This window comes from Carlito syrichta, unplaced genomic scaffold, assembly GCF_000164805.1.
Source record: "Carlito syrichta isolate Samal-C Ts95f unplaced genomic scaffold, Tarsius_syrichta-2.0.1 Scaffold317060, whole genome shotgun sequence".
Classification (NCBI taxonomy): Eukaryota; Metazoa; Chordata; class Mammalia; order Primates; family Tarsiidae; genus Carlito; species Carlito syrichta.
In genome coordinates this window covers 25,649-35,086 of record NW_007261156.1, presented here as the reverse complement: position 1 = coordinate 35,086, position 9,438 = coordinate 25,649, and the positions used below count along the sequence as shown (strand labels likewise).

At 50.4% G+C, this 9,438-nt stretch overlaps 1 pseudogene; it reads right to left on the bottom strand.

The window, feature by feature from the left end:
- Nucleotides 1–1,054: 1,054 nt before the first annotated feature.
- On the bottom strand, nt 1,055–8,942 carry LOC103277303 (annotated as a pseudogene).
- Between the last annotated feature and the right edge of the window lie 496 nt (nt 8,943–9,438).

Below are 9,438 nucleotides of genomic sequence, written 5' to 3'. Positions count from 1 at the left end.
CTTCACCCCCTTTGCTGGGCCAAGTCCCTCCAACTGCAACCCTGTGGCTTTTGAGACCAGTGGCTATGACACTGTCAATTCCCCAAAAGCCTCCTGAGGTGAGAAGACCCTGTCCCCAAATCCAAGACTCAGAGACAGCTCCTTGGCAAGAGAAGTTATTGGAAAACTGGAGAATAAGTTTGTCTCTTTGGTCCCCCATGGTCCCATTTAAGGAGGACCTACCCTCTCTCCCCCAAGGATAGTGTCCTCCTGGTCTTAGTACTGCAGCTCTCTCCAGATTGAAAGGGGCCACATTCTCCACCCCCTTCATCAGCCTGCCTTTCTCCACAAGTCACCTTTGGCCAGGATTACCGCAATATCCAGTCTCCCTGCTTCCTCTCTGACTGTCTTTCAGTCCAACCCCCATCAACAGCCAGAATTTCTTTCTTTCTTTCTTTTTTTTTTTTTTGAGACAAAGTCTCACTCTGTCACCTAGGCTGGAGTGCAGTGGCATGATCACATGATCATTGCAGCCTCAAACTCCTGGGCTGAAGTAATCCTCCGACTTCAGCATCCAGTGTAGCTTGGACTACAGGTTCACGACACCTGCCTAGCTAATTTTTAAAAATGAAATTTCTTTTGTAGACATGGGGGTCTCACTATGTTGCCCAAGCTGATCTCAGACTGCTGGCTTCAAGCCGTCCCCCTGCCTTGGCCTCCCAAATTACTGGGATTACAGGCATGAGCCACCATACCTGGCCCAGAATATTATTCTAAAACACCATCAGATAATTTCATTCCTATTTACAGTTTACAGCCAAGCACCTAGGCATGGCATCTAAGCCCCTATAACTGGGACCTGATCAGGAGAGCTGCTATTTAGGTTTTCTCCTCCTAACCAGTTCCTCAGGAGAGATGCAGGACTCATAACTAACAATCAGTAAGGGCCATGTCCTAGGAGGCTAACTCAGCCAACTGATGGGTCACCATACCTATAGCCAATACACGTGAAATGCCTGCGGACTCCTGTGCTGTCAGAGAAATCTTTCTTCAAGAATTAGAAGACTACAGGTCATTTGTTAATTTCACTCTTGGCAACTGTCAGGGAGAAGCTGAATCACAGAATCTGAGAAGGGGGACTGTCTTTTTAACAGAATCCAAGATCAGGACCAGGAAAGAGGAAAGTCAAATAAATCACACATCAGAGTTGGAAGCAGAGGCTTAAAATGAAATGCAGTGATTAAAGGAGGCAAGTCTGGGCGTGCTTCATTCTCATTGTGGCTTTCAGGCAGCTGTGGAAGACAGGGTGGAGGTGCTGTTGAACTTCGGCAAGTCTCAGACAAGTCACTTCTGCTCCTGGGCCTGCCTCCCATGGGACACTGGTAATGAAGGTGCTTTGTAAGCTGCTGAGGGCAGCACAGGGTGGGATTTTCCAGCTCACTGAATCATGGCCAGCACCCGAGGCATCAGCGTCTGCTTTGCGGTAGGATCTGCAGGTGGAAAGTCCTTGGCTTTCAGAATGAACTCATGGGCCTTGCAGAAAAGGTCCTCCCTTACTGCTGCCTCCACACGCTGCTACCATGCAGCCAGCTTGGGTTGCCCTTCAAAGACTTGGCAGTCAGCACCCACGGGCTGTGGGAAAAAAGGGGATGGAATGGGAATGAATGAGTAAGGCCAAGGACAAGCAGCATCTGCCGATATGCAGACCACAGAGTTCCAGAAGGGGTTTCCACACAAAAGCACATTACCAGAGCTGGGGGAGGACGGGTGCAGCATAAGCACGAATCAGCAACCAGTCAGGGCGCCCCGCCCAGCAGGCCCACCTGCCCACAGCACTTACGTGCATCAGCTCTGTGATGGCTACCAGATCAGCCAGGGCGATGTGAGGCCCAGTGAGGAAGGCCTTGTTCTGAAGGAACTTGTCCTTGAGCAACTGCAGAGTCACATCCAGCTCTGCCGGGTGGTTGCCAGCATCTGAGGAGATAACGGCTCACCTGGGAAAATAGGAAACATCACCTGGGGGTTGTGCAGGCAAAGTGGGGAGTTGGGGGGAAAGGGAATTAGTTTTGATTGGCATTTCCCTAATTATTAGTGATGCTGAGCATCTTTCCATGTGCTTGTTGGGCAAAATGATAATATTCTGAATATATTGGGTTAAATAAAATATAATTTCTTTCTACTTTTCTTTTTTTGAGTTGGGGTCTCACTTTGTCACCCAAGATGGAGTGCAGTGGCATAATCATGGCTCACTCCAGCCTCAGCCTCCTGGACTCAGGCAATCCTTCCACCTCAGCCTCCTGGTAGTTGGGACTACAGGGATGCATGACCATACCTTGCTAATTTTTTTTATTTTGCTTTATTGTAGAAACAAGGTCTCACTATGTTGCCCACACTGGTCTCCAACTCCTAGGCTCAAGCAATCCTCTCATCTTGGCCTCTCAAAGTGTTGGGATTATAGGCATGAGCTATGGTGCCCAGCCTATTTTTATTTTTTAAATATGTCTACTAGAAAGTATAAAATTACATACATGGCTCACTTTAAACTTCTATTGGACAGCATTTGACGAACTGAACTAAATTCCAGAGAGTCATGAGGCCTTCCTAGATAAGCCACTTTCATTCCAATTTCACTTGGGCCCAAGCTGGCATGGAGAAAGACTGCCACAGGGGCCTTTCTGATTAAGCAGCAGTGTGGGGACTAAAAGTAGAGACTTCAGAGGCACAATGGTAGCTGGTGATTAGATTCTAAAGCCCTGCTTGAGTGAGCTAGCAATCTAATCCCACATTCAAGATATTTGAAAGCAGAGATAAACTGAAACTAACTAAAGCCACAACTCACCCCACCTCTTGATTAGCTAGAAGAGAATAGCCTCACATCCTGGCTGTCTGACAAAGGGAAGTACAAGCCCTTTCTTGGGGTATTTATAACATAATTTAATCTCTACTCTTCCTTTTTTTTTTTTTTTTTTGAGTTGGAGTCTCACTCTGTCATCCAGACTGGAGTGCAATGGCCGCTCCCAGCCACCGCAGCCTCGACCTGCAGGGCTCCGGCAATCCTTCCAAGTAGCTGGAACTACAGGCGTGCGCTACCACACCCAGCTAATTTTTTGATTTATTGTAGAGATGAGGTCTCGCCAAGTTGCCCAGGCGGGTCTCGAACCCGCGGGCTCAGGCAATCCACTCACCTTGGCCTCCCAAACAGCAGGATTACAATCTGAGCCACCAAGCCCGGCCTCTACTCTTCTTTTGTACATACTGGCTGGCACATAATAATACATTATGAGGCATGCAAAGAATCAGGAAAATGTGACCCATAATCAAGAGGGGAAATAAAAACAATTAATAGAAACAGACCCATAGAGAGGACCCAGGTGTTGAACTAGCTGACAAAAACTTTTAGGTAATAATGGTAAATATGTTAAATAACTTAGAAGAAAAGATAGATTCAATGGATGAACAGATGGTGAATTTCAGCAGAGAAATGGAAACTCTAAAAAACTAAGTGGGACTGGGCATGTTGGCTCATAACTGCAATCTCAACACTCTGAGAGGCCAAGGCAAGAGGGTTGCTTAAGCCCAGGAGTTCGAGATCAGCCTCAACAATATAGTGAGACTCCATCTCTATAAAAAGAAAAAATTAGTTGAGCATGGTGATGCATGCCTGTACTCCTAGTACTTTGGGAAGCCGAGGCAGGAAGATGACTTGAGCCCAGGAATTCAAGGCTGTAGTGAGCTATGATCACTGCACTCCAGCCTGGACAACAGAGGGAGACCCTGTCTTTAAAAAGCACCAAAAAAAAAAAAAAAAAAAAAAAGACAAACAATAAAAACCAAATGGAATTTCTAGGACTGAAAAATCCATATCTCAGGCAAAGAATGTATTAAATGAACTCAACAACAATCTGGCACAACAGAGGAAAGAACCCATGAAGTCAAAGACAGGTCAGGAGAAACTATCCAAACTGAAAAGAAGAATGAATGGTGCCTGAGCATCTTTGAGGTGATGCCCTCACTCCTACCCCCATACCTCACCTTATGTCACAGGGCCTGGAGGCAGTTTCTTCGCAGAGCTGTGTCCTGCCACGCCAGATACTCATCCACAAGGGCTCGGGCCTGCAGGTCCTAAGGGTACCAGTAGTCAGGGACCTTATACTTGCGTGTCAGGTAGAGCAGGATGGCCACACTGTGGGTAGCAGGGGGACATAGGTGAGGGAATGGCACTGCACTAGGGACTTCATACACAGTAGCTTCTTTAATCTTCCTGACGATCTGCCAAGGTTTTAGCATCATTAGCATCATTTTCCAGACAAGGCAGAGTCTTGTCCCAGGGCATGCAACCCTTAAAGGCAGAGCTGAGAGTCTTTCTGAGGTTAATACTCAAACTTGTTCTACCATCAGGCAAAATCCCACAGCTGAGTGTCCCACAAAGTGTTCAGAGACAGTTTCCAGTCAGAGGACCAGGAAGAGCTTCCCAGAGGAGATGGCATCAAAGTTGAACCTTAAGGAAGTTAGTTCTCTCCAGTTTGCATCCAGTTTCCTCCTCTAACATTTCAGACCAGCCTCCGATGGTCTGATGCTTCAAAGAGACGTTCTTGTTGTTCCTTTGTTCTTTATGTCATCCTTTCTACTATGAATCAGTTCCTATCTAAACCAGCTGAGGTAGTTTGGCTCCCTAAAGCATCACCCAGGAAATACTGGGGGGAGCTACAAGATCCTGGAACAATGGAACAGAGAAGTCCCCTGGTGTTCTCCTCCTGTTCTGGGTTATGAGGGCCGCCATGGTGTTGGGAGGGGGACGGACCTGGAAGGACACTGAGGATGTATCAGTCTGGAGCTACAGGAAAGCTTTCAGGAACTTGGGGGACCCCAAGGGTTGGGGACCTCAGTCAAAAAGGTGGAAATCTCTGTATCTGCCGTGGCCCACACGGGCTGCACATGTTCCAGTTTAGTGACTTCATTAGTGACTTTTGCTCCCAGCTCATTGTTTACACCACTACTGAGGAGGGTCCCTGTGAGTCACAGTGCTCCCAAGGGTGAGAGTGGTGACAGAGAAATGCAGGGATTGTATTCTGTACCCTAGGCACTCAACACTGAGGTGACATGAGGACTCAGGACATCCAGGACACCAGGAGGGAAAAATGGGGCTGGCAGAATGTCAGAGGTACATCCATTCCAGGACTTCAGAGATCTAAATCACAAACTCCAGGTTCTCCTTGTCATGGGATGGGTGACTCAGGTAACAAAAGGGGCAGAAAAGGTTCAGCCTTTCCTGAAGAGGTTTCAGCTACTTGGGACCTGCTGTGATGTAAAATATCTACCTGTCTCCCACGGGGGAGACCTACCAAGGGAAGCCACAGCCCAGAGATGGAGCCACCAGGCAGCCCAGATGCCATTGAGCCATCTCCACACAAGCTTGCCCAGAAGACTGCCCAATGGCGGGTAGAGCTGCCAGCCTCCCCTGCCCTGCCTCGGAGGTACTCTCACCAGCAACCACACTGGTAGGAAAGTATGGCAGTTGCTTGCTTTTCCAGCCATCTGAGTGAACCAGAAGAGCAGGCATGCAGAGACTGGGGTTCCAGGCCCAGCTCTCTGTGGGATGTGGGGCAGAGAGGCCCTTTGCCTCTGAGGACTTGAATTTTCTTGTCTGACAAATAGAGAGTTAGGGCAGATGGTTTCAGTAAGGCCTGGCCACAGACCCTGGGTCCCAGTTACCTTTCAGTCAAGGTGAAGTCCCCGTCCCTCAAGGCTGGCACCTTCTTCAGGGGGTTCACCTGGGCAAAGGCATCACTGAGGTGCTGGCCTGGGGAGAGTCCAGCATAGTGGATGGTAGGAGGAGAAGAATGAGCCCTCTGTGGCCTGTGCCTACTCCATGCAGTGCCCAGGCCCTAGTTTCATGACCCTTCTTCCCACTGGGCTGTCCTCCCTAATGGCACAGGATAGGGGAAGGATGGGAAGGTTGCTCTGCCAGCTGGCACAAAATGGACCTCAACACTCCTTGCCAAGGACCTGTGGGCACAACGTCCTCCCGTAGCCTGACCCTCTGCAACAGCAGAGCTCACTGTACAGGGCGTGATGCCCAGGTCTTCCATGCATCCCACCTACCTCATCTCCACCATTGCCAGCTTCATGAATTTACACTCTGAGTGTCTAAAGTAGCAGGGACAGGTCACCTAGAAGGAGCTCTGACTTCCTACAGTTCCCCTCCTCCCATGGAGACTCTAAGACAGGATCACCAAATAGAGAAGTGGCCTTTTCCTGCTATCTATTTAACCAACATCTACTGGTTCTCCTATGTCCTCTTGCTAACCCTACCCTGGTCACTGGGGACACATAGCTGGCACTGTCTTTAGGCTCTGCTGAAGCTGGGACAGTCACATTTCTTGCCCTACCCTGAAAGGTGCAGTCCAGTGCTCCCTGGGATCCTGGCCTTTGCTTGAGTTTGAGTGGATTTCTGCTGCAGATGCAGCTAGCAAGAAGCTTCTAAGGGCACTTAAGTCTCATTACTGCCCTGCACCATGGTCCTCAGTAGCTCCTCATTAACCCCAGGATGGACAGATGTTCTTTAAAGCCAAGTGCAATAACCTTAACCCTCCAACCTCAACCACACCCACTACCCTCTCTTTACCCTCCCTTCAGACTGTTCCTTCACCAGAAACACCCTCCCTCTTTACTGATGAAACATGCCTCTCTCTGCACCATTATATATGTATGTTTTTTGAGTTAATGGTCTTACTCTGTCACCCAGGCTGGTGTGCAGTGGCACAATCATGGCTCACTGCAGCCTCAACGTCCTGGGCTCAGAGGATCCTTCTAATTCAGTCACCTGAGTAGCTGGGACTACAGGTGCATGCCACCATGCCCAGCTAGGTGAAGTCTCACTATGTTGCCTAGGATGGTCTCAAATTCCTGGGCTCAAGCAATCCTTCTGCCTTGGCCTCCCAAATTGCTGGGATTACAAGCATGAGCTACTGTACCTGGTCTGCACCACTATATTTGACAACCAGCTTGATGTCCCCTAGTCCCCCAGACCCTCTCCCCTGACCCACACTGCAGAGAGTAGTCCATGTGCAGGACAAGTGGGTGGTGCCCAGAAGAGTCTAGATGGAGATGAAGTTTCAGGTGGAGGAACAGACCAGTGCAAAGTCTCAAAGACAGGTGAGGGCCAGCCGTGGTAGAGGGATCACTGAGTGGAGGCTTAGCCAAGTAGAATCGCCCTGCTTGCCTACCCAGCAATACCTGGGTTCTGCTTCTCACTCGCTCCTAATACCTAATCCCCACCACACCTGGGCCTGCCAGCTGTGTCTTCAACTGCCTTGGAAGCCTGCCAGAGAAATAAATAAGGATGCAGAGCTCACCAAGGCCCAAGTGTCCCCCTCCTGCTTCCAGCACATCCCTTGGGGCAGCCTCCTTGCCCAACAGGAGCAAAAGAGAAAGAGGACAGTGAGTAGAGGTAAGCAGGAACAGATGAAGGAAGGCGCAAAGGGAGACTCTAGTGCAGACAGAGCCAGTGCAGAGGGCAGGGCTGGAGAGTCAGGTCCTGGGGCAATGCCTCATCTGCTTGCTGTTGCAGAATCTCCACAATGGGAGCTACAGAGGAGGGACCTGATGCTGTCCCAGTAGTCCCTATATGTGGCTTGACCCCCAACCTCCCACCTATCCCTAGGCTTCATCTTTTTTTTTTTTTTTTGAGCTGGAGTCTCACTCTGTTACCCAGACTGGAGTGCAGTGGCCACCGCAGCCTCGACCTGCTGGGCTCCGGCAATCCTTCCGCCTCAGCCTTCCAAGTAACTGGAACTACAGGCATGCGCCACCATGCCTGGCTAATTTTTGATTTATTGTAGAGATGAGGCCTCGCCAAGTTGCCCAGGCGGGTCTCGAACCCACTGGCTCAGGCAATCCACTCACCTCAGCCTCCCAAAGGCGTGGGATTACAGGCTGAGCCACCAAGCCCAGCTGGCTTCATCTTTAAAAAAAAAAAAATTTTAAGACTGAGTCTCACTGTGTTGCTCAGGTTAGTATGCAGCGGCTATCCACAGGTGCCATCATAGCTCACTACAGCCTCAAACTCCTGGGCTCAAGCGATCCTCCCTCCTCAGCCTCCCAAGTAGCTGGGACTACAGGTCTGAGCCATCATGCCTGGTCCACGGGTTTCTGCTCCCCAGATCTCACCTGTCTTCATGATCACTGCCCCTTTATGTGGCCTCAGGGGAGCCCTGTTGTCTCTTTCGTGGGATTGAGCAGAGTTTGGGGACTCCAGAACCTTGGATCTCCCTGGTGGCTCACCCTTCTCACTCCGTCTCCAAACCAGTAAACAAAAGGAAGGCCCCGGGAAATATAGTGGTGCAGACCAGGCACAGTGGCTCACACTTGTAATCTCGGCAATTTGGGAGGCCAAGGCAGAAGGTTTGCTTGGGCTTAGGAGTTTGAGACCATCCTAGGCAACATAGTGAGACTTCATCTCTACAAAAAAATTTTTTTTAATTAGCTGGGCATGGCGGGGTGAGCCTGTAGTCCCACGGGGAGGGGTTCCCTAAGAGATGTCCGCCACCGGGCCTCTCCGAACCTCTCAGTTCCCCAAACCTGAGGCCAGGCCCACCTCTGATCAGCTCCACAGGGCGCAGCTCGAAGGGGCTGCCGTTCTTCTTGGCGAAGATATAGACAGCGCGGCAGGGCTGGGACAACAAGTCCAGGTAGAGCTCCAGGCCCGTGGCGGGTACAGGCAGACCAGACTCGCGAGCGACGGGGAAAACGCAAACTGCTGCTCCAGGACTAGTCTCGGGCCACGCCCCGCGAGGCCCGCCCCATTGCGCGGCGGCGCCTGGGCACTTTGGTCCAATTGCTGGTGGTGGGAGGCGTGTCCGAGGGGTGGGCCCGCTCCGGGCTCCAGTGGTGATTGAAGGACTGTCGCCCCTGAGGGGTCGTGCAAGGGGGCTCCTGTCTCGGTCCTTTTGTGACTGGCTCATTTCACTTAGCATAATGTCTTCAAGGTGCTCCCATGTTTTGGCGTGTGTCAGAATTTCCTATGTCCTCCTTTTACAGATGGAGAAACGAAGGCAAGCAGTGAGTGTGATACAGACCCAGAACGTCTGGCTCGAGTCCATTCTCAGCTCAACACTCCAGAGATCTTGATGCCGGCAAGTGGCAAAGCCTCGGGGCTTATGTTCAGCGTTTTGTGGTCACTCACTTGGCTCCAATTGCACACCCTGGAATGACAGTCTTGGTATCCCCACTCCTGCCAGCTTAGTGCCCTGTCACATTCCCTGGGTTTGCTTCTTACCTTCTCCAGGAGTCAATTTTCTCCAACTTGTTCTTACCTGGTAAGGCCCAGGCCTGCCCCTTACCATCCAGAGACCCCCTAGGGCCTGCCACCGACTGCATCAAATGGTAGCATCATATGTCATTTTCTAGAACAAGTCCCACTGAAAATGTGTCAACCAGAGCATACAGTTTTTTACACAG